At 41.7% G+C, this 26,278-nt stretch overlaps 1 protein-coding gene across 2 annotated transcripts in view; it reads left to right on the forward strand.

Annotated features, from left to right (window-relative positions):
- Positions 1–26,278, forward strand: part of NKAIN2 (sodium/potassium transporting ATPase interacting 2) — an 809,225-nt gene that overhangs the window by 693,160 nt on the left and 89,787 nt on the right. The window lies entirely within an intron of this gene.

The following is a 26,278-nucleotide window of genomic DNA, read 5'->3' on the forward strand; positions in this document are numbered from 1 at the left end:
ATATTTATTATTGTCAACTTTCATTTGTAATATTTTATTTTTTACAGCTGCCTTCAGTTCCCCTCTAAACTGAGTCTTTTTAAAATCAGTATCTCCTTCTTCAATTGTGGCTTTTTAGGGCATCTAGTAAGATGTTTTTAAATTATTCCCAATTATCATTTGCACTTCTCTGATGAAATTGTTCCTCCCCACCTATTTGTCTCATAACTGTTTTCAGCGTTGTGATCACAATGGTCCCTTCTAGTTTTAGAATCTATGAATCTTCGATGTTGTTGTGGCACCTTCTGTGTGATAGAAGCTAAATTTACTCAAGTTCTAGTCTCTGAGGCTCAGAAAAAACAGCAATTGTCATTATGCTGCTACTGTACTCTGCCCAGTGCAGCACAGAATAGGAACCATAGCACTGAGTGAGGAAAGGGAGACAGAGAGTGTGTTCATGTAAAGCTCTGATTTCTTGGAGAATTATTTTCCTTGTAAATTGAATCCTAAATGTGGTATGTATTTTATTCAAATACAGCTATTAAATATTATTATTTGTATTACCTAGGAACCCTAGTCATGGATCCTGGACCCTATTGTACGAGGTACTGTCTGACCTAGAGAAGACAGTCTCTGCTCCAAAGAGCTTACAATCCAAATATAAGACAAGAGACCACATATGAATACAGACAGACACAAGGGGGAGCACAAGAACATAATGAAACAATATTGGTCAGCAGGATAGGCAGTGATCTCAGCATACCAGCAGCCAAATGTTGTCAGGTTTTGTTTTTTTAATTTGGGTTTGTTTGGGTTTTTTTCTTCGGCAACACAGCAAAAGAGAATTTTAAGGAAGTAGTTTTGTAGATGTTTACAGAGAGCTTCTCCCAGGTGTGAGGGCCAGCATGGAAGAAAGCACAAGAATGCTTGTTTGAAAATTTAACATAGATGATTTAGACTAGTATCATGAGTCAATCAGAGCTAGGAGTTGAAATCTTGACAGTGAATTAGCAATAAGGATAGAATAGCGTGGGATAGGCCATGAACGGCCTTGAAAGTGAAAACGAGTATCTTTGATGCGAGCCAGTGGAGGGATACAAAAAGAAGGGAAAAATGGTCAAAGTGATGCACTAGCAAAAGGATCTTTGCAGCAGCATTCTGAATGGACATAAGCGAGGCAAGATCACATTTCTCAAGACCAGAGAAAAGAATGTTGCAGTAACTGAGATGTGAGATGATGAGAGCCTGATGAGAGCTTTAGCTGTGTGTATGGATAAGAAAGCCCATATCTTAGAATTGGCAAGATTTAGACATAGCCTGGATTTGAGGGCCTAGAAGGAGGTTGGAGCCTAAGATGATGCCCAGGTTACAGGCCTGGGTAACAGAGAGATTAGTAGTGTTGTCCACAATGATTGAGAAAGTAGATAGCAGAGAGAGCTTTGGGGTGGGGGGTAGGCAAGGAGATTAAAATCTCTGTTTTAGCCATGTTGTTCTTAAACTGATGGCTAAATATCCACAGAGAGATGTCAAAGAGACAGGCCAAGATTTTAGTATGGACAGAACAAGACAGGTGTATGGTAGGGAGGTAGACCTGTGTCGGCCTAAAGATGCTAGTTGAATTTGTGTTTTGTGGATATGATAACCCAGAAATAGGATGTAACAGAACAAAAGGTGACCAAGGATAGAGCCCTATGGTTCTAATGGGAGGATGAGGAGGATCCTCAAAGGCCACACTGAAGAAATTATTAGAAAGGTAGAAGGATAACCAAGAGAGGACAGTCCAAGGGAGAGCAATATTTCAAGAGGAGCCTGTTTGAGAGTGTCAAAGTCAACTGACATGTCAAGAGATGTGGTGGAAGGAGGAGGAAAGGGTTTAAGTGAGTCGAAGGTGTTGAAAAGATGTCAGGGATTTTAGGCATTGCATTCAGTTAAACTGGAATGGTGGAGCTGTTTAGCTAGAACGATGGCAGAACTGAAGGAGAAGAGAACGATTTGGTGGTGGAGGAGGTCAGCCTGATCATGGGATTTCCACCAGTAACAATCAGGAGTAACACGGAGGGTGAACCAGGGTTGGGGGCATGCCGAAGAATGAGAGAGAGAGACAAAAAAGTGTCAAGGGTTGAAGACAGCGAAGCAAACAGAGAACCAACAACCATGTCAATGGAAGAAAGAGAAGAGTTAGATTAGGCCCTGGTCTACACTGGGGGATGGGGAGTGTCGACCTAAGATACGCTGACTTCAGCTACGTGAATAGCGTAGCTGAAGTTGGCGTATCTTAGGTCGACTTACCTGGCCGTGAGAACGGCAGTGAGTCGACCGCTGCCACTCCCCCATTGACTCCACTTCCACCTCTTATGAGCTGGGAGTCGACAGGGAGCACGTTCGAGGATGGATTTATCCGCATCTAGATGAGACGTGATAAACTGATCCCTACTCACCAATCCAGTGGGTAGTGAAGACCTGCCCTGGAGGTAGAAGTTGACTAAGTAAAAAGGAAAATGCCGGAATTAAAAAATAAATTGTAACTACTAGATTTCTTTGGAATGAGAATCCAATTGCAAAAACAAGAAGGGTACTAGTGTGTCCCCAATATGCTACTTAGTAGAAATGAACAAAATATAAGGAGGTGTTGAATCTGTTAAATCAAAATGATAAGCAGGTCAAATCAGAGTCCCATTTTATCCAAGCCACCCAGGCTGTGAGCTAACCGTCATCTTCTAGGCTTTTCATAGTATATTAAAGGGGCTTTGAATTCAAATGAAAGATCACAATCTCTAAGGAAAGAATACTGTTTGACACAGGTTTTGAACACTTTTAATAGTCTAGTACATGAGTATGTAATTCCTATTTTTAGAATAAAATATAAACTGAATCTTTTTAAATAACACTTCTCTTACAAAGACAGAGCTTACTTTCTGTATGATCAAAGAACCCACCCATAGCCTAATTGGGATACTTTTGTGAGCTCAGAAGAGAGGAAACTGAAGAGGAAAGAAATTTGGAAGAGTAAAAAATGAGGGGGGATTATGTTAGGAAGGAAGTCTGTCCAGAGCTGAGGGCAGGATGTTGTGAGTAATTTTGTGCTTATGTAGAAGGACTATTTCAAACTGTGAGTGCCAGTCTAAAGATATACAAAGTGAACATCTGAAGAAGTTTCTCACAAGGTGCTTTCAAAGTGCTTGATGCCTCTTGTTGTGCTTGTGTAGTCATAGGGATATCATTTTTATAGGAAAATGAGCCAGAACTTCTCATAATCAACTTTTGACTCTTTGAACCTGGTGGTGAAGAATAACCTTATTTGATTAGCGTGGAGTTCTGTTCTAGGTCAATACAGTTATCTGTTTAAAAAATCTAACTAGTATAGATTGGTACTTGAGAAAGACTCGTCTTTACTGCAGAACTGGGTACAATTAGTGCAATGGAAGGAGGGTATAAACCATTGCTAATTTAATAAGCGTCATGCTCTGTTAGCAGAGGAGTGACATCAGGTTCAGGTTTCTTTGACCCTGCCTCACAGCACAGTATCTTGCTGTTTCTATATTTGACAATAATGTTAGGGCACATGTCATTAGTGTTTTCAAGGAGTAAAATAGAGAGAGAGAGAGATTTCTCTATGCCTGCATATGTTATCTGTTGACTCTGTTTATCAGATATCACCTGCTTTCTTTTGCCTGTCTTTGTCAGAAACTCAGTTGCACATATCAAAGCGTATACAGTACTTGCATATAAATTGCTTTTTAAAAAGCAGGGAGCTTTGTATGTAAAATTGTACTCATTCATATACATAAACATTTCTCTTCTAAATACATTTCATTCACATTAAGTGAGTTCTGTGCTAATTGCATGAAAAAACTGTGCAGTCAAGTCAGCTTTAGGTTATTTGTATGTGCAGGATTTATAGCACCAGATTTATTTCCCTAATATTAGCACATGGTGATCCAGACAGGATCAATTGTCCCCCCTCCCCATGAAGCATATGAATTAGCCTTTCACTAGAGTAGTCTGAGGATACAGCTGCCTTTCATAGATGAGAAGTGGTCGCATCAGCATGAGTAGACCGCAACCAGCATTTCTTGGGAGCATGCTGAGACTCACTAGCTCTCTCATACTAGTGAAGGTAAATGGTGGAACTTGTTCCCACTGAGAATCAGGTTGGCCCCAACTCTTTATGCTGTCAGAGTTCAATGTGAGACTCATCTTTTTGTGGCATGCAGGTGTTTTCCAAACAGTTGGGTGGGGACCAGCCAACTTCACTTGGATTCTGACCCTCCTTGTTAGACATTCTGAGGGAGAACCTCTTTGATGGCTATTCTCCCATTTTGGATATTCCTTACATGTGAAAATGTATGTGAGAGAACCCAGATGATATAATGATGGGTACTTTAGAAATACATACAATAATAATAATGATTACTAAGGAATGCAAGCTGTTTATACTCTAAGGTCTTCCATTATAATATATAGTCAAACAACAAGTAATTCCTTTTCCCATATTGGAAACAGACATTCCAGACCGCAGTTCACCAAACTGTTCCCAGAGATTATTTTGAAGGTACAGAAAACACACCCCAGTTGCTATTTAGAAAGAAAATCCTGAGGCGCGGATATGTAAATACCTGCAGTACATAACAATCTCAGGGCTGGTCAACACTACGGGGTAAAATCGATTTTAGATACGCAATTTCAGCTACGTGAATAACGTAGCTGAAGTCGAATATCTAAAATCGATTTACTCACCCGTCCTCACCGCGCGGGATCGATGTCCGTGGCTTGCCATGTTGATTCTGGAACTCCGTTGGGGTTGGTGGAGTTCCGGAATCGATATAAGCGCGCTCAGGGATCGATATATCCCGTCTAGATTAGACGCGATATATCGATCCCCGAGCAATCGATTTTAACCCGCCGATACGGCGCATAGTCTAGACGTGGCTTTATTGTGCCCAGTATTCTTACCAACTTATATAGCATAGTCCCCTGCTAGTCACTACCTGACTGAGGCTTGGTATATACTACATACTTACTTCGGTATAAGTGCATCTCTCAGGAGTATGAAAAATGTACAATCCTGAGTGAGATAGTTATACTGACCCTTAAACGCCCGTGTAGACAGGACTATGTTGGTGGGACATAGCTACCGCCTCTCACAAAGGTGGGGTTATTAAGCTGACTGGAGAACTCTCATCCATTGGCTTAGAGCATCTTCACCAGGCGCACTACAGTGGTGCAGCTGTGCCGATGTAAATTTGTAGAGTAGACCTGCCCAGAGTGTAGTGCATTCACTTCAGTGTGCTATTGTTATGGCTTCCATGGTGGCCAATGTGTCAGGGATTGAACTGGTGATAGCTTGAACTAAATAGCCAGTGCTCTAGCTGTGACTGTTACAGATTTCCATCCTCTCTGGATTAGGCGCAGACCTGTAACACACATTCTCCAGTACATTACACACTATTATGGCTGGTGTTTTAAACCGTGTTTTCAAAGTTGTGTGCAAACATGTATGTGCAACAATTGGAGTTACAGCTAGCAAGGGATGTGAAAGGTAACTAGGAGGGTTTATACAGGTGTGTTAGCAACAAGAAGAAGATCAGGGAAAGTGTGGGACACTTACTGAATGAGGGAGGCAGCCTAGTGACAGATGATGTGGAAAAGGCTGAAGAACTCAATGCTTTTTTTGCCTCAGTCTTCACAGACAAGGTCAGCTCCCAGCCTGCTGCACTGGGCAGCACAGTGTGGGGAGGAGGTGAGCCTCCCTCAGTGGTCAAAGAACAGGTGAAGGACTATTTTAAAAAGCTGGACATGTACAAGTCCATGGAACCAGATGCAATGCATCCGAGAGTGCTGACCGAGTTGGCTGATGTGATTGCAGAGCCATTGACCATTATGTTTGAAAAGGTGTGGCGATCGGGGGAGGTCCTGGATGATTGGAAAAGGCAAATATAGTGCTCATCTTTTAAAAAGAGAAGAAGAAGATTCTGGGGAACTACAGACCAGTCACCTCAGTCCCTGGAAAAATCATGGAACAGGGCCTCTAAGAATCCATTTTGAAGCACTTGGAGGAGAGAAAGGTGATCAGGAACAGTCAACAAAGGGCAAGACATGCCTGACCAACCTGATTGCCTTCTATGATGAAATAACTGTGGACTTGGGGAAAAGTGGTGGACATGATATATCTTAACTTTAACAAAGCTTTTGATACCGTCTCCCATGGCAAATTAAAAAAGTATGGATTGGACTAATGGACTATAAGGTGGATAGAAAGCTGGCTAGATCATCTGATGCCGTGGGTAGTGATCAATGGCTTGATGTCTAGTTGGCAACTGGTATCACGTAGAGTGCCCCAGGCGGTCCTGGGGCCGGTTTTGTTCAACATCTTCATTAATGATCTGGATGATGGGATGAATTGCACCCTCAGCAAGTTCATGGATGACACTAAATTGGAGGGAGTGGTAGATATGCTGGAGGGTAGTGATAGGGTCCAGAGTGACCTAGACAAATTGGTGGCTTGGGCAAAAAGAAATCTGATGAGGTTCAACAATGACAAGTGCAGGGTCCTGCACTTAGGACGGAAGAATACCATGTGCTGGGCACCGACTGGCTAAGCGGCAGTTCTACAGAAAAGGACCTGGGGATTACAGTGGATGAGAAGCTGGATATGAGTCAATAGTGTGCCCTTGTTGCCAAGAAGGCTAACAGCATATTGGGTTGCATTAATAGGAGTGTTGCCAGCAGATAAAGGGAAGTGATTATTCCTCTCTATTTGGCATTGGCGAGGTCACACCTGGAGCACTGCATCCATTTTTGGGTCCCCCAGTATAGAAAGGATATGGACAAATTAGAGCGAGTCCAGTGGAGGGCAATGAAAATGATTAGGGGGCTGGGGCACATGACTTATGAGGAGAGGCTGAGGGAACTGGGGTTATTTAATCTGCAGAAGAGAAGAGCGAGAGGGGATTTGATAGCAGCCTTCAACTACCTGAAGAGGGATTCCAAAGAGAATGGAGCTAGGTTGTTCTCAGTAGTAGCAGATGACAGAACAAGGAGCAATGATCTCAAGTTGCAGTGGGGGACGTCCAGGTTGATTAGGAAAAAAACTATTTCATTAGGAGGGTGGTAAAGCACTGGAATGGATTACCTAGGGAGGTGGAATTTCCATCCTTGGAGGCTTTTAAAGCCTGGCTTCACAAAGGCCTGGTTGGGATGATTTAGTTGGGGATTGGTCCTGTTTTGAGCAGGGGGTTGGACTGGATGACCTCCTGAGGTCTCTTCTAGCCATAATCTTCTATGATTCTATGTGCTACCCTGCATTTCATTGCTGTGACATCGCTCTGCAAAAGCTTTAACTGAGCACACAAAAGGACACTTAAGCAAATACCCAGGTATATGCCTTGAATTATCCCTTATGTATCTGTAATTATGAACACAAAATGGTACACATACAATTTTTAAAAACTGGTTTGCTGAATTAATAGAAGGCAAAAAAAAAAAGGGTTTTCTCTCAGACGCTGCAACTTGGTCTTATTGAAGGTACCAGATCAGGTAGATTTCCACACTCACAAGTCTATTGATTTTAGTGGAACTAAGTGCTTGAGCATAGAAAATTCTACATGTGCATATAAGAAAATGGAAGCTGAGAACTATGACTTTGATTATTCTGACTTCTGTGAGAATCACTCAACATCACATCACTCAACATCACATTATGATGTTAACATTATGATGTTAACATCACTCAACATCACATTATGAATTTTTAGCTTTTTTTTCATTTCATACTTATATGCATTTCAACTGGAGTGCCTTTTAAAACACTGTAAATGTACTATTCATAAATTATTAAGGCAGGCCAAGGAGGTGGAGTGGGAAAAGTGGTCATGTTATTTTGGTCCTGGGAGGGTACTTCTTATCATTGCTAAGAAATTCTTCCTTGAAAGGAAGGGCCAACCAAAGAAGCCTGCAAAAATTCAGTGTTTTCCTTGAGATATAGTTTTAGTGCTAGGGGACAGGGCAGACATCTGGGTATTCAGAGACTATCTCCACTCTCAAAAAATCTGAGTGATCACCCACTGCAAAGCCCTCATCTGATCACCGAGAGCATGAGTATGAGTTGCAGAAGAATGCTGATGGAAACCAAGGTGTTTTTTCTATATCCTTGATTAAATAAGAAAGTTGGGTGATGTAGAATGATGACACCACTGTATAGGAGGCAGTGAGGATGAGGGGAAGGGAAGAGTGAGTCTGCCATGCTGTAGTCAAGCATCAGGTGAAAAAAACCTGTTAGCTATAGAAGACAAATCCCATTTCTACATATATGTAGTGTAGAACGCAATCTAGGCACTGTCGGAAATACTCCTGTGTTTGCAGGGAAATCGACGATTTAAGGACTTTTCCTTCTCTAGCTTCTATGATGCTTCAATTCTATTATTCTATACTAGAGAGGAATCAGAGATATTTTTTGGCATAAGTGTTTTGGAACTCTCACCTGATCCCAAGATTTCAGCTGACAGATAATAGTGAAAATGTTCCACCCAAATAAAAAGAATGACCTTTCCATAAAAGCACAAGTAATCTGTTCTTAGCACATACTTTGAGAGAATGTCAGCCTACTCTCAATCATTTCCTCAGCAGATGATACCTACAAAGCCCACTGGAAATGGTTTGGCTAGACAGCACATTTGTGTGCTGCTGATATATTGTTTGGGCTTTCAAGATGTGCTCTTTAGCAGCACCATTTAGTTAAACTGCAGAACCATTTAGATATCACTGTTCTTCAATTCCCAACCTCTGTAAATTGATTGGCACAAAGGGATTCATATTTCCAAAGCCAATAAGGCAGATTCCTTTTTCCAGCAGACAGGATTTTTTTTTATCTGCAACCTTCAGCACTGATAACTTAACCTTCACTCAGTTCTAAATGTGGAAAAGGAAATGGTTATATTTTAATGAACACAGATTAATAATGGAGTGCCTTTTTTTTTTTTTTTTTTTGTGCAGGCTTTATGTGGTTCTGGAGCAGATGATTCCTGTGTGATTTGTCACTGCCAGAAAACGACATTTGCCAATTCTTAGGGGCATTTAGCTATTGACAGTGTGGGTTGCTATACATGGGAGTTTTATATTGACATAGTAGAATTTTTTTTTCTTTAAATGCATTTACAGAGAGTAATGAAATGGTCACATCTGGACTCTTCCCCAGAGGTTTTAGTCAAGAAAATATTAATAGCTGTCATTTCCAGCAACGGCAGTATGACAGTAGCACAATGGAGGAGTCTCCAACATTCTCTGCACCCATAGGGCTCCCTGATTAATTAACCGGCTATCTTTCTTCCTTACCCACCCGTGAAGATCAGGGACAGTAAAACCTGTGGATAAGATGTGAATTAATAGGGAAATTGGTTTCCCTGTCTGTCACCTTGTACTTGTCACATATTTCTTCAGGAAGGTTTTCTGTATTTCAGAAATCAAAGGGTCATATGATAAGTGATGGTAACTGTCCTTCAGTCCTCACTCGGACAAAACTACCATTGAAGCTAATAGGAGTTTAGCTCAAATAAGGACTGCTGAATTGGGCCCTATAATTATAGAGTAATACCTGCAGGAAGCCCACATACTGAATTTCAGTTTATACTATGCAGTCTTAACTTGTGCACTCAACATTTTGCCAGCTGTTTCAGGCTCCTAGTAAATACACGTACTGCATATTGTAATGTCTCAGAGAGGATATGTCATGTTCTTGTTTCAAGTGATTCTGCGCTCCCCTCTCTGCACAGCTAGTGGGTATGTCCTAATAGTCACTTATACAGAAGAGGAAATAATTAGGTTTAAAGAATCTCCAAATATCAGTCACTTTGTAAAAGACCATTGCATGCTTTTAGCAGTTAAAGGCCTCCAAACTTTTACAAATAAGAGAGAATTTTTTAAGCAAACTGGACCCAGAATCAATAAATTATCATAGACTGATAACTAGACTTTTATCCAGTCAACGTTATAATCCCCCAGTGAACTGTTGTATTGTCAGTGTGTCAGCTTCAAAACATGTCTTCCCTAGAAAGCATTCCTTCATTCAGCTTCTGCTTCTGGAAGCAGGCAACAGCTTGAAACTAGCAGCTGCTCCTGAACAAAGCAGGTAGAGATGCAAGAAAGGTTCCTGAATCCATAACAATAAGCACATCATGATATAATTACAGTAAATCTCCAGAGTGGCCCATGCGCACAGAATGCCATATGTTTTTGGCTGAGGAAGTGTGCAATACTGAAGGCATAGTTTAATATAGGAATGTTCCATAGTACTCCTGCTAGCATTAAACTGATTTTTTTATCCAGAAAATTAGCACATATACTTGTTGGCAGAACTGAAGATAATATTTGCAGGGTCAGCTAACTATGCTGGTAAATATAATTAATAATAATAAAAAAATCTGAAGGACATGAACAGGTAGAAGGAAGGTTTCTGTTTCTTTGCAGTGTAACCGTACATATTCTAATAGGCAGTACATCCATTTAACCTCTCTTTGATAAGGTGTTCTTTGAACAGTGCATGTAATAACTGTTACATTTTTAAAATGTCTTCATTTGACTTTGACCAGGTTAATAGGATTTACTGCTTCTGCAGCCTGCCCATACAAAACAGATTGTCAGAGTGGACAATATCTTCTGGTCTGTCAAGGATTAATAAACTGTAGTCTCTGTCTCTGCTTCCGGAAATGATTTATTCTCCAGAAGATTTAGACACAAACGGGCGTGAGTCTCATCTGAGCTGGCACTGCTTAGTAGCCACTTGGTATTTGCTCTATCAGCTGGTGATGTCTGCCCCATTTTCAGATGACACCCCCTGATTCTCCTTTAGAGAACTGTGCAGAAATTTTGCTGTAGCCAGATGCTGACTGTCTAAAATAGATCTCCCAAATATATTTCAAAGATGGCACTGTACACTTGGAAACGTTTTCAGTTACAAACAGCCCAAATCAATTTGGTCTTCAGAAGCATTCATCTCTTAAATCATTGTTTTATGCTTTGTATGAACTTGGTTTTTATGTTTCTATGAGTCTGTGTTCTGTAAAGAAGTTCCTGAAATCTTTGTATGCCATAAGAAAAGGATTTGTTCCTTCGTTGCTAACTGTTTCTTGCCATGATTACTTCCTGCTGCAATGATCAGAATATAATGCTGCAGCAAAATTTGCACGGATTCAAATGGAGTAAAATGAACATAAAGATGCAGATCCTAATTCCAGTTATTATCCAGATACCAAGTGAGTGCACGCGCGTGCGCGCGCACACACACACACACTTTATGATTTGTTAAGCTCCAAGCAAGAGTGGGGTCCAAGTTGCTATCACAGGGGAAGGGGAACAGGGATTCTGATATAACTGCCATTTGACTGCTCCTGCCAAAAGAGGCGAGCACAGAAGCACATAATCCCAGGAACCACAGGGCCTCTAGTGGTCATTCTGAACCTAAGGTCAACCTGCATGCATGTGTTCTCCCTCATCCCATACCCCACTCCCTTTATTTAATTCTACTATATTAAAATATGAGGAATACCTAATATCCTACCACAGCATGTTGCAGTCTCCATCCTGAAGTGCTCCCTCTGGGCCAGATCTTCTGCTGGTGTGCACTTAAAACTGTCTTAATCCTTTTCAAAAAGTGACACTTTACAAATATGTGACAGATACTCACTCTTAGAAGGAGTAAGCTGGAGATGGCTGCTGGAATTTTCAAAATGTCCACATCATCACCTTGAGTATTTCCCCAGATGATTGCAATTCCAGACTAATGAAATAAGGCCTATCCATTGTCCATAAACTCAGTCATTTACTCATACCACCTCAGATTTTTATCTAGACCACTTAGCTGTGATAGAAACTCACCAAAACTAGAGATGAGCCCAAACTAAAGCCCTGGAACAGAATGGCCACACTGGGTCAGACCAATGGTCTGTCTAGCCCAATATCCTGTCTTCAAGGCCAGATGCTTCAGAGGGACTGGACAGAACAGGACAATTATTGAGTGATCCATCCCCAGTCATCCAGTCCCAGCTTCTGACAGTTGAAGGTTTAGGGACATCCAGAGCATAGGGTTGGCTCCTGACCATTTTAGCTCCTGATGGACATGTAATAATACAGCACATCATCAAACAATATAGTAAATAAGAATAATATAGTGTTTTTGTTTTAAAAGTGGTGATGTAGCACCTGATCTAAAAGGTTCTAGGGCATATTTAAGTAAATTTGTGGATGAATTAGTGTTTATGAAAATGAGAGATTTAATGTCAAGAACATGAATCAAATGAATTTCCCCATACGGACTTTCCCCTTGATAATTGCTGTGTATTCTAATCCCCAGCTATTCTAGTCCTTGGACTCTGATTGGAAGACACCTGCTGAATTATACCAAGTTTATGGGGGTTTCCCTTGCAATATTAATTTTCATTGAGTTTTTCATAATTATAAACAAATGAAACTAACTTCAACCATACAAATTAGGGGCCAGAGTTGTGCTGATATACACCAGCTGCAAACTTGACTTGGTAATATTATCATTATACACTAGAGAATTTGTTGACTGTATTTACTATAATGTTTCCACAATTATTTGTTGAACAGCACTGTGCTTTTCATGTGAGCCAGTTAGCAAACAGCAATGTGTTGTTTACTTAACCTGTATTTAAAACACAGAACACAATGCAAAATTATTATAAAATACAGCTCCTAGAAGTAAACATGGATATCTTTGAACAATCTCTGCCTGCAATAGTACTGGAGATGTACTACATTTATTTTGTTTACTGACTGATAACTACACTAAAGCTATAGAGATAAGCAAGCTAAGGTGTGTCAGTGTCTTGCAATTTGGAATGTCATGTGGTAATATTTTGTCATCTCTGACTCAATTATAATTACATATGTGACCAAGGCAGGTGACTGGAAGTGCAGTGGATGCACAGAGACAGATGGATTAGGACTGTTGTAATTGTAGTTTTACTTGATTATAATTTTAACAGGCTCCAGGTGATTTCTGTTTTTTACAGCGTCACTCATCTCAGTAAATCCAGCAGGCCTGGAAAGGGGGGAGAGACACATTCTGATTTTTATATGAACCCATTTGCATTGTGAGCACTTAGGAGAATTCTGCTGTGAAAAAGCAATTAGCTTTTTTAGTCTAGGGTGCCATTTAGAATATTCAGGCTCATGTGTTTCATCATCAAATTGACCTTTTTAATTTTTTATGTCTGAGATTCTCCACTAAAAGAGTTAGCATAAAAAAAAATACAGCCCTAGAGAAAATACTGAAGGCACATGTAGAATTTATTAAAAGAGGTCTGGCCCTCAAGTGCTACAGATAGCAACTCTATCTGAATACAATAAATGTGAAACATGTGGTACTGTGTGCTTAATTTTTAAATAATTGGTGTCATTAAGTAACATAATGACACTAGTTATATATGAAACATTGGCAAGCAATGTGCAGTTCTGCATTTACAGTTTCTGTCACATTTTGCTCAGTGTAATTGCTTTCCTCTCTAGAAAACAGGTCTGCCTCTTGTTACCTTGAATGCCATTCCCATGTGCTAATCAACCTAATGTGTTAGGATTTTAACCATCCCGCCCCCCCAGCACACACACTCTCATACCCATATTACTAATACATTTTCCTAATAAAACTCCAGAGTATTTTTATGTGAGAAAGACTGTCATGCAGATTTATTTTGCTTCAGGACAGGTAAAGGGCTTCATGGAGACTTTTATGTCCAAGCTACCAGTTCAAATCCAGAAGGGGTAAAAATAATAGCTTTGGTACCCACCATCTTTCCCCTGCTCTCCTGACTATTATAGGCCCAAAGAGCTGTCAGAAAATCTTAGTGACACATGGAGTTGAGTGTACCTGTGGGTACCAGAGTGTCTGTGGCTGTGTTCAACAAATGGTTGCAGTGTCATACTAATCTATCAATATATTTGCCCTGCAGCTCAGTGGTAATTTCCCTCGGGGAGCTGTGGAAGCCTCCTGTACCGCTCTGTCCTTGGGCATGGACAGTCTGTCCCACACATTGAAGGCTGATAGCACCCTTATCTCTACGTGGAGGCAGTGATGAAGTGACTATGGTTCATGTCCCTGACATCACTCTTAGCATTGGTCTAATAACCACTATTCTTCACCACCAGGCCCTTTTCCATAGCAAGTTACCTCTTGTAGCCAAATTGTGCAGAATAAGTGAAGAGTCAGAAGAAGGCAAAATATAAGCAGCAAAATGAGAAATAAAGATAAGGGAAACAATTCATCCCTGAGCTTAATCAAGTTAAATGAATGTAGGTCTTCTTTCACCAGGGCTGAATTTGACCCGGATCTTTGAGCTCAGTCCATCACCTGTTGAAGTCAGTGGAAAGAGTCCATTGACATCAATGGGCATTGGTCAGACCCTTTGATTCTTGTCCTGACCTTTCAGTATCCTCTTTCTTCCCTGACCACCCGCCAGAGCTCTGCTTGCCCCAAAGAAGATGGCATTTTGAATTAGCTGTTTGAAAGCAGCACTATGTAGATCTCTCTGCAGAATTAAACTGATGGTGCAAACGACCCTTACATTGACCATTATATCCCTGTAACCTGAGGATAACCTAATTCTCATCCATTATTAACAAAGCAATCACAATACAGAAAAAAAGCCAAAGTATTTCAACACTGCGAGTGTAATTTTCCAAACCGAATAATTTTAAATCTCTATATAATATGGTCCATAAAGGTTCATTTGGCTTACTGTCTCACTCACATAACAGTTTTACTTAAAAATGAATTAAAATGTAACCTCTGAGGTCTCAATAGAAATTATCTTGAGCTGATGTGCTGTAGAAAGTAAATATGGTATGTAAAGAAAAGGCCATTCTTTGTGCCATTCTATTGAGTATATTTAAATTTAGATTCGACTTTTGCAGTAGGTATCTTAAATCACAGATCTCCTAAAAATGCATCTTTATATAGGAATTGATCTATCAGAACAGTCGGGGATCCATATACTCTAATATCTTATCCTCTGAGAGTGGCCAATCCTTATGCTTTGAAATATGAGAATAGGTAGCTCTTGTTATTTTGTCTCAGCTTATTTAATTACAGTTGCTACTCTTATTCATGCAAATGAGTAATTCTTTTAGATAAACTTATCAAATTATTTAATATCCTGCGGGTTTATATTATATTTTAAACTATTTTCTTTGTCTTTTATACAGTTGTTTCCTCCACATCCTTTCCTTACTTTAAAACTCCTTACCATCTCCAAGGTTCATAATCTTTGTGTAATATATCACCTTTCTTTTGTTCTCCCCTCTTCACCATGTCCACTCTGTCTTTAAGTTCTGTTGCATCTTCCTCTTGTTCCCTACCACCCCCACTGCTAAATCCGTGGTCTACCACTGGATTATCTCTTGCCTTTATTATGGGTAGTCTTTCTTCTGTCAAGGCTGTCTACCTTTCACCCCTCTAGTCCAAAATGCAGTTGCTAAAGTCATATTCCTCTCAAACCCTACTCTTTGAATCCCTCCATTGGCTTCATATTCCTTGCTGCATCCCATAGAAATTTCCTATTCTGACCCTAAAGGCCCTACAGACTCTTGACTGTATCTACTTCTCTGTACTCCTTATCTTTCCTTTGGCTTCCTGTGCTCTTCCCAATCCTTTTGCCTTGTGCCTCTTCATCTCCTTTTCCTGCTAAAGGTTTCATGAAATTTATTATGCTGTCTCTACCCATGGAACTGTCTCCTTTCCCTCATCCACTAAACCCTTCTTCTGTGTTCCAAATCCCTCCTTAAAACTCACCTCTTCCCTTGTTCTTATCATAAATCCTCCTTCTCCTGGATGGTTGTCCTGTGCTTTCTCTAGAGTTTGTGTTTGTCCAGTCTTATTTAGGCTATAACCCCTTGGGGCAGTGGATGTGCCTGTATCTGTGTGGTAAAGCACAGAATAAATTCACTGCACTTTGCAAATGTTTTGAGGTAGAAGGGAGAGTACAGTTATTTGATTGATAAATCAATTTGGAGAAATACTTTCGATGATTAATGATTCTGTCATATCATCTAGGTCACATGCTAATTGTTTTCAAGGTTCTGACAAATATAACAGCAATTAATTATACTAGCCATAGCCTGCTTACTGCATATAGCTGAAACAGAAGTTTTACTTTCATTTCAATGGCAAGGAGTTTCAAAGACAGTTTATTTACTTTCTTTCCACTCCCTGCCCATCAGCTACAATAATAAGAAATGTTTATTTGGGGGATTTTGCTCATTAATAGTTTATTTAAGTTTAAGCTCCTTCAATCCACACTGCAGAGAAAAGAACACAGGCAAACATGGAGGTTTTTCCAAGCAGACAACAGAAGAAAGTGCCATACTTACAAAACTAATTTTCATCTAAGTATGGTAGATTGCAGCTCCCGGAGGCAAAGTCCTTGATATCAGAAAACCAATTTCTGGCAGATTGAAGGGGTTATTCCCCTCTGGTTTTCCGACATCAGACAGGAGATAGGAATGGAAGACCCTCTCTCAGGGGGCTGGAGACGTCACAAAAAACCAGATGGGACCTGACAGGCTCTTTCCAGAAGATGGAGTCTTTGAAGCAGGAAGCAGGGATGCCTGAGTGACTACTGAGAAGGCACCTGCTTTTAAACTGGGAGATTCAAGGACTCTGCTGACAGGAGGCAGCATTCACTCACATGCTACCATCTGTTGTGTTTATTATATAGGACTGTGATTAACCCTGTACAACACCAGTTACATCAACTTAATTCTGAGAAGAATTTTTTGTGTTGTTTGGTTTGGTTTTGCAGTTCTCTAGCTCTAGGGACTTTGTTGTGTAGAGAAATACCCTTTGGTCAGCTCTAGGGCATATTATATTATCATTTATGTATCATCTGAAAGGTACTGCAAACTTCGCATCTACCCACTCATTCCTGCTTCTTTCAACCCCTTCAAAACTAGGGACTGGAAGACTATTACAAAAGAAATAAGGTTTGCAAAATGCTTGAAATGTAAGTAGTTAAGGCCCAGCTCATGGCTACCTCTGAAATTCTAATCTCGTATCTTGAGAAACTAATTGAGTGTGCACAAACTGCCAGACACCGTGTCTGTGGGAACTCAGTGCAATTTGTATCTCTCTTGGCCACCCCAAGGTGTTAATTGTGTGGCGCGGGATGCTTACAAGCAGGTACTGCTCCTTACCATCTGCAGGGCAGATGCATGCTTTTAAGCAATGTGGAGAATATTTTGTACAGGGAGGAAGGAAATACTCATGTGAAAAGGAAGAAGAGGCACAGCTGGTTTTTGTGTGGACTGTATGTACAACTCATTCATACACAGTGGTGTTATGGGTAAGCAGATAACAGAGCACTACAAACCAAAGCTTAGCACTCTTGTAGAATGTTTCAAGAATGAGGAGGCAAGATGAATTGTAGTTGGGTATGTGGCAGAGCTAAAATGACTAACAGAATAGTGCTCATTTGGAAATGTCCTAAAGGACCTGCTGTGGGACAGATTTGCTTGTGGTATTAATAATAAGAGGATTTAAAGACTATTCCTGTCAGAGGGGAACTTAACCTGGCCCAAAGCAGTAGAAATTAGCAACCGCAATGGAATCAGCAGTGAAAAACTTACAAGATTTCTATTTAGAATGCAGGAACAATCAAACTGATTTTAAAAGGGGAGAAAGAGAATCTGGGGAACTACAGCCTCCCCTCAGTCCCTGGAAAAATCATGGAACAGGGCCTCAAAGAATCCATTTTGAAGCACTTAGAGGAGAGAAAGGTGATCAAGAACAGTCAGCCAAGTGCAAGTGATGCCTGACCAATCTGATGGCCTTCTATGATGAGATAATTGGCTCTGTAGATATGGGGAAAGTGATGGACATGATATATCTTGACTTTAACAAAGCTTTTGATATGGTCTCCCACAGTATTCTTGCCAGCAAGTTAAAAAAGTATGGATTGGATGAATGGACTATAAGATGGATAAAAGCTGGCTAGATCGTCAGGCTCAACACGTAATGATCAATGGCTCCATGTCTAGTTGGCAGCCGGTATCAAGCGGAGTGTCCCATGGGTCGGTGCTAGGGCCGGTTTTGTTCAACATCTTCATTAATGATCTGGATGATGGGATGGATTGCACCTTCAGCAACTTCATGGGTGATACTAAGCTGGGAGAAGAGTTAGATACGCTGGAGGGTAGGGATAAGGTCCAGAGTGACCTACACAACTTGGAGGATTGGGCCAAAAGAAATCTGATGAGGGTCAACAAGGACAAGTGCAGAGTCCTGCACTTAGGATAGAAGAATCCCATGCACTGCTACAGCCTGGGGACTGACTGGCTAGAGCGGCTCTGCAGAAAAGGACCCGGGGATTACAGTGGACAAGAAGCTGGATATGAGTCAACAGTGTGCCTCAGCGTTTCCACACATGAAAACTTTGGCTCAGCACTATGGACTTAAAAAAAAGGATGAAGGGATATCACCAACATCAGGTACACCAGCAGACCCCAGCACAAGCACCTCTTCACCTATCGGAATGGCCAGGATACCCATGATTCCTCATACATATGGACTTTGCCAGCCCATATATGGCAAAAATGTTTCTAATCAGAGTGGATGCACATTCAAAATGGTTAGAAGTGCATGTAATGACTCTACCACCTCCACTGCTACCTGCGAAAAGCTCTGATGGACATTTGTCCTGCATGGACTGCCAGCAACACTTATGGCAGACAGTGGACCAAATTTTACAAGCATCCAGTTTAAAGTATTTCCGAGAAAAAAATGGGATTAAATTTATTCAAATTTTCTCCTATCATCAACTTTTCAGTGGCTTAGCAGAGAATGCTGTGAGGATTTCTGAAGAGAGGATGAAGATGATGATTAATTGGAGCTTGAAAAAGAAGTTGTCTCAATTTCTTTTGAAATACAGAAGCACTCTTTAAACTACAATGTGTGTGACCCCAACCCAGCTGTTGACAGGAAGGAAGGTGAGGGACACATTTGGACTTAATCTATCCCAGCACAGAGTCGTAATGTGTTACAGAAACAAGCTTTTCAAAACCAGAGCCAAGAATATTATGCTTAAGGCGGAGGCCCAAGGGATTTAGTGTATCCTAAAAGTTTCAGTACTCACCAGCCAATGTGTATTCCATGCACAATCCTAGAGCAATCTCCACCCTTGTCTTTTAAAGTCTGTTTAAGTGATGGTCGAGTCATAAGATGACATCAGAATCATGTCTGCTTGTGGAGTGATGGACCAGCAGCAGCGCCTTTCTCCTTGGATGATGACCATCTGCAGGAGCCAAGGCTAGGAGAGGATTCTGTTTGGCCAGGAATGCCTAAGGTGGGAATATCTATAGAACTGCTGGATCGGGAGACTGGGGGAAATGGGTCTCTACCCCAGAGGCAGCCTCTGGTTATCCTGAAGACTACTTTCAGGCTGTAAATTAGGAGGAGATGGATGTAATAAAATGGTCATCAAGGAGATAACTGGGTTACTTAGAGTATTATGGGTTGGGGCCATGCTCCAACCCTTATTTCTGGTTTAGTTAGTGTGCCTTCTCTGTTTGTTAATGTGTTGAATAAAGCAGCACATTCCCAGGCCGCAGTACTGTACATAAAGTGTGTTTCTTGTGCACTGAGAGGTTCCTTTTACAAAAGCTTTAAGCTGCCTTTGTATCCTACCTGGGCTGCACCGGGGACTGAAGTAGCCCTCAATATAATTTAGACAGCTGTAGAAATAAATTATGGCAACCTCCCAGGGTTTTCCATATGGGCCACAGTGCTCCCAGAATTACTGAAACAAACATAGCAGGTGGTACCCCACCTTGGGTACACCCATACAACTACAGGTATGGCCAGAATACCCATGGGCTTGCAAGGGGGTCCTTGGAAAGCAGCCTTATTGCTGCCTTCTGCAGTGCCTGCACCAGGGAACACTACCCCAGCTTGCTTGAGGGATTTTAGAGCCATTTTATGCTGCTCTAGCTGGCCCTTTAATCCAGTGTAAAGGGCCAATGTAGGGATTAGGATCTCACCCTTGATCTCTGTTCCTGACTCTGCTTCTGACTATATGATCTTGAATGAGTCATTTAACCAGTTTATGCCCATCTGTAAAAGATGATATAATATCACTTACCTATCTCACAGGAGTATTGTGAAAATTAATTGTCTACAAACAGCTTTGAGATCTTCCAGTGAAAGGCACTGTACCACACCAGGGCTAAGTACAATTATTATTTACTGTAACATCAGTAGCATATGCTCAGATATCTAATACCTTCTGCCACCAAAACCCAAGTGGCTTAAATTAACTGTAAGTACACAGCACATTGAAATCTGCCAAAACAACAGTATGCGAACATGGATTCCTGATGCACACTCTGGGACACTCGCATTCAAGTGTGTCCTGCCGTGCCACACAAGTCACGTGGCAAAGGAAGATATGCATGTGTACATCAAGTTTTAATTAATCATTCTTTAGATCTCTACTATCAATTTCTTTTTATGCACTTCATTCATCACTTTTAAAAATTAGACCAATTCAGTAACATAATTTGAATGTATAATTGAATTTGCTAGTTACTCTCAGGCTTTACAAGTTAATCAAATGACATAGTCTTAAGTAAGTTTTCAGTGCTTGGTACAAGCTATGCGGGTGGCCAATCAGCCCACTAGGAACAGAAAACTCTTATACATCATGCTCATTCAGGTTTCTTACTGATTAAACTTGTTCTCTTTACAAATAATAGAATAAATGCTTTTTTCCTTCCAAGATAAAAATTAATAACACAAGGCCATGAGGAAGGCTGAATAAAGTGTAATTCCAGTTAGAAGATTGGAAATGACAAGTAAATGAAAAATGCTAAGTGAGGTGGAAGAGAAATGTGTAATTGAGCAGCACCGGAACCATATGTCAGATGCCTTCATAGAAAGCAACAGAAAAAAGAAAATCTTAGCTGCAGCTCTATAAAAACACCAAAGTGAGTGCTTCTCTCTCACACTCTTATCTTGATGTAGTGGACTCATCAGGGAGATCTTACCTGATCTAACATTTGACAAGTTAGTATCTGCATTGATGTGTTCTGACATCCAGTCAGTCTTCCTCTTCTTTTTTGCCAGGGCTAGAAAGCCATTCAAATTAAGCTACAACAAGATAACAAAAGTAAATTACGCTGAGACTACATAAATCTTCTGTTAGAATTATTTAAATATGTTGGAAGGTTGGCTGTTTAAAGGCGTGATATGTTTGAATTGTTGCTTCTCTCAGATTTCTAGGCTTTGTGTCAGATATGATTCCAAAAGCCTGGTAAGCAAATAATAGATGTATGTCATGCCCTGAATGGAATCAAAGAGAAGGTTAGCTTTTCTTGCAAACACAAATGGAACACAAGAATCTTAAAACTCATACCGTTCAATTATGTATATGTCTATGGAACCTTTTCAAAAGGGTTGCTTGGCGTGCCATTTCATTAATAAATCTCCACATGGCTTTTAATCTGGCTCAGATTATAATTGAAGTAAATAGACCCAGTTAATCTCCAGTATAATTCCATTGATTCCAGAGGCGTTACACCAGTGATGAATTTGGCCCAGTAAATTTTATTAATCTCAACCTAGTTTCTTGTGTGGCCTAATTTGCAAATCCCCCTCAGGAGTGTTGTGTGAAAGAAGCTTCTGCGGTATATGCCTATCATACTTTTAGAACCAGATCCTCAATGGGAGTTAGACACCTAAATAACTTTGAAGATCTGGGCCTGAGCTCTTAATGGTGTCAGCCTCTGACTTTCATTAACATTAAAAATCCCCAGTTCAGCTGAAAACATTAAACACTTTAGATTCATCCCAAATTTTGCTTTTTTTCCCTCTCTCCATCTCTTGCATAGTATCCACCAGGTCATACGAAGAAACACAACAGCAAACTGGTAGGAATTTACTTTTTAAAGTGTTATTGGCGTAAGAGAACCAAATATGACTGCTTTTTAACTGTTTTTGTTCCCACAGATCCTGCAAAGTGCTGAGCACTACTGAAGTCAGTGGTTGCTGAGGGGTGCTCAGCATCCCACAATGGTGCTCAAATCCTCAGAGCAGTGCTCAGCACCTTGCAAGATCCAGCTCGAGTGGCCTGGTTAACATTAGGTCATATTGGAGTTGGTGGAAAGAATCCTACTGACTCCAATACCAATTGGAGCAGTCCCTGAATAAGTAATCATGGTGCAGCACAGGACTGAAAGCTCCATTACAATGCATTGGCTTTGCTTCCTCTACTGTGAGACCTGGTCTACACTCCAGCATGGCTATGTGATTTTTCCTTACCCATGAATGTAGGATGACCACCTTTTCAAAAGGCAAAAGTGGGGCACGTGCAAGGGTCCTACCCCTCTCCATGGCCCCACCCTTTCCCCTCCTCTTCCTCCTGAGGCCCTGACCCCAGCAAGGCTGGAAGCCAGAGATGGGCTCTGGCAAGAGCTGCCCAGGGAGCCCGGGCCACTGTGGGGAGCCCTGGACCCTCCACCTACCATGGGTGGGGAGTCAGGGTGGCCAAGAGCAGTCCCCAGCCCATGTCCCCGCATCCCGGGGTATGCTGCCCAGGGAAGGTGGAGGGTCTGAGGCTCCGCACAGCAGTCCGGGCTCTCTGGGCAGCTCTTGCCAGAGCCCATGGCTCTTGCCAGGGCCTGGCTCTGGCATCTGACTGGATCAGGGGGCGTGGCCTCAGGGGAGAGGAGAAGCAGAGGGGGGCCATGTAGCAAGATAAGGCTATTGGCCACCTCGGCCCTCCCCACTAGGAATGGGCTGGTGCCACCCCTGAGCCTCAGGCAACCACAGAGCGGCACCACAGGGTATCGGGACAAATGCTGTCCTGACATCGTGAGTCAGTGACTAGGACTTTAACTTTCCATTTCAGGACTGTCCCACCTAGTTCAGATCAGGTGGTCACCCTACCTGAGTGACAGAGCAGTGCCAGCAAAAGCCAGAGTGCAGGCACAGTTCTACTAGCAGAAAAGTCCTTTGGACTGTGTAGTTTATGTAGGGTGACCAGATGAGATGAAGAAAATATCGGGAAACATTGGGGAGGTGTCCGCCAGCGGGGCAACAACCAAAAAAAAAAAAAAGAGTGCTGCCATCCGATCGGGACGCGGGACAACCACCCATATATCGCGATGGTCCCAATTTTATCGGGATGTCTGGTCACCCTAAGTTTATGCCATTTGGGGAACTGGTATGAGCTATACCAGGAAAAGAACTCTAGAAGCTGTGCCTCCGCGAGGGGCATTTGCTGGTGTCGCCCTACCAGTATATCTATACTGGCAAACCCTCTCTGGTGTAGACAAGGCCTCAGTGTTAGGTACTATAGATAATTGTATCCATTTTAACTCTCTCCTTAAGACTCACTTGTTCTGTGAAGCTTACTCAAACGACCCTGCTAACTGTGGCTAGATAAGTGATCATCCCTCTTCCTCTTCATTCTTTTCTTACTTCCTTACTGTTGTTAACCCCCATATTCCTGTCAATTCTCCCCTCCTCTTCAGCCAATTAAAAACAAAAAAAAAACCAACACCACAGCTTGTAACTAACAAAACTGGGCCAACCATTACCATGTTCATTAGATTGCATGTTATATCCCTTCCCAGGGCCGGCTTTATGACCCGCGGGGCCCAATTAGAATACTCGGCGGCGTAGCATCTGTTCCGGGTTTTCCTCGGCACCAAAGGACCCCCCGCCACCGAAATGCCACCGAAGACCCAGTGGCGGCTCTAGGGATTTTGACGCCCCAAGCATGGCAGGCAGGCTGCCTCCGGCGGTTTGCCTGCCTGCGGGAGCTCCGCCAAAGCCGCAGGACCAGTGGACTCTCCACAGGCAAACCGCCGGAGGCAGCCTGCCTGCCACCCTTGCAGCGCCGGCAGAGTGCCCCCCACGGCTTGTTGCCCCAAGCACACGTTTGGCATGCTGGGGCCTGGAGCCACCCATGCGGAGACCCCCAGAGCAGGGCCCCCTTAGGCGCGGGCGCAGGGCCCTCTTCCACGCGGGGACCGATTCCAGGGAATTGGGTGAATCAGCTTAAAGGCGGCCCTGTCCCTTCCCCCAACCTGCCAGATCCCTGGGTCAGATGCTGTATCATTATCTGCCTTGTGCAGTGCCCTGCACAACGGGGCCCTAGTCCTCACTGTGGTCATAGGATGGTATCATAATAAAAATTATATCAGTAATAATAATAGCTGGTCTTCTCGGGCATATGTGCTGTCCTGTTCTTTGACTATTCTATTTAAATCATAATAATCATAATGGACCTGGGACAAAGTAACTGAAAATTAATATAGTGTCCCTGACTGTGTTAAGTGAGTGTATTTCACTACATTGAAGGAAGTAGCACAATAGCAAATTAATGTACTGTTAATTATGTGTGTGTACGTATCTTTCTCTCTATATACTGAATATATATTTTATAATTAAGATAGTGGTCTCTTTTGATTCACTGGATGCTACCATAATTCTTTATTCCTCTTTTTCCATTAAGCAATTAAAAAGAAAGATTACATTTTAATTCCTTTGTTTATTTAATACCTATTTCAAAATCTTTCAGAATAATTAGTGCTCCTGGAACTATTGATTTCACATAGCCCACTATAAAAGGAACAGACTTAAATAGATCTATTTATATTTTTTCCAGTTCATTGACAGTGAAAACCTAAGAAAGATTGTGATAACTGTATCTTTAAATGCAAGTCTGCAAGAGAGTGAAGGCATTGGCTGTATGAAAACCAATTTAATTCTCCATGCATATGAGGGCATCTGAAACAGTACTTCGTGTCGGACCTTCAATTGACAAGATTCAGAAAATAACAAGAATTTTTTTAAAAGATCTAAAATATACATCTCAGTCTAAATTTTTTAAATGGAATTACACTTTTAAAAGTGTGTCTAATCAGACTCTTACTTTCAGAGAACTAGCACATTTCCAGATTTGGACTTGAAGATTTATTGTACTTCCACTCTCTTTTCTACTGCCAAGCACTGTCTGCTTTCAGCAATTAATACAAATGTTATGGCTTTTGATTTGCATCATTGCGGCACATGAACTCAATTACTTTTCATCTGTAGCTTTGAAATGGGATAAACCTCTTTGTGATGAAGTTTCGTATTGCACTGGTAGGAACTGCTGAACCGTGAACTCTCACCATTAGAATCAGCCAAGAAGAGCACCTTCCTTTTGTTTTAGTTTAATGTGATTCCACTCACTAATACGTTCCACTGTGGCAGGAGGTCATAGAGGCAAATACCATAACTGGATTTTAAAATGTCTTGTTAATTTTCTGACCAATAACATACATAGTTTTGCGTGCTAAAATAGAAGTAAGCAAGTTTCATGCTTCAGGGCATAAGATGATCACCACAGGGGGTCAAGAATGAATTTTCTTTCTATATACAGAAGGGCATTATTTGTATACCTCTAAGGTATTGAGTATTGGCTGCTGTTGGCGGCAGGATAAGAAGCTGGGATTCCAATCAGGACGGTAGAAAGTTATTTACAAGATACCTCTTTTCACAGTTTCTGGTCTAAAAGAAAAACAAAGACAAAGGGAAATGACAAAGAGTAAGGGAAAAAGAAAGGGCCAGACCATCAGTTGTTTCTCAGGAGTGCTCAAATGGTGCTGAGATAAAAAAGGAAAAGCACAAAGGTATCTTATGTGTGCACGAACACACACACACGCAGAATCCTAGGCTGTCTGGTTGCTGAGCCAGTTCCCGGTATAAATCAGAACAATGTATCTGCACGCAGAGTTCAGGAGTCCTGAGCAAAGTTCCAATTTGGCAGTAAGTCTGGGTGCTCCTGGTCGTCTTTGGCACCAGTGAACTTTCCCCAGCAAATCGTATGGTGCCCTCTTCTGCTGCTCTCTGCAAAGCCACACAGAGCGACAACCTCCCCACTTAACTAGCTACAGCCTCCTCCCTTATTCCCAATGCAAAGTCACAAACCCCAGTACTCACAGACCCATGAAGCTTTGGGCAAGAGTAATACTGGCTCCAGCTCCAATGGGTCATCATCAGGCGATTCCTCCCTGGCACAGGGCTCCTCCTGGCTCCTGTCCTGAGGTGTCCCCAGTCGGACGCTCTGTCCCTCCCAGGCTTCAGGCAGGTTTTTGTTCTGCTTCACTCTGTGAGGGCCTGTTTGCTGCAGCCTTTCTGTCTGGAGCTCCAGACACACACTTGCTCACCCCTTTCCCTCTCTGTTCCGCCTCCCACCAAAAAGCACTTCCTCCTTTTGGAACAATCAGTATTTCCCCCCTCAAAATA

The sequence above is a fragment of the Chelonoidis abingdonii genome, chromosome 3, assembly GCF_003597395.2.
Source record: "Chelonoidis abingdonii isolate Lonesome George chromosome 3, CheloAbing_2.0, whole genome shotgun sequence".
NCBI classification, from domain to species: domain Eukaryota; kingdom Metazoa; phylum Chordata; order Testudines; family Testudinidae; genus Chelonoidis; species Chelonoidis abingdonii.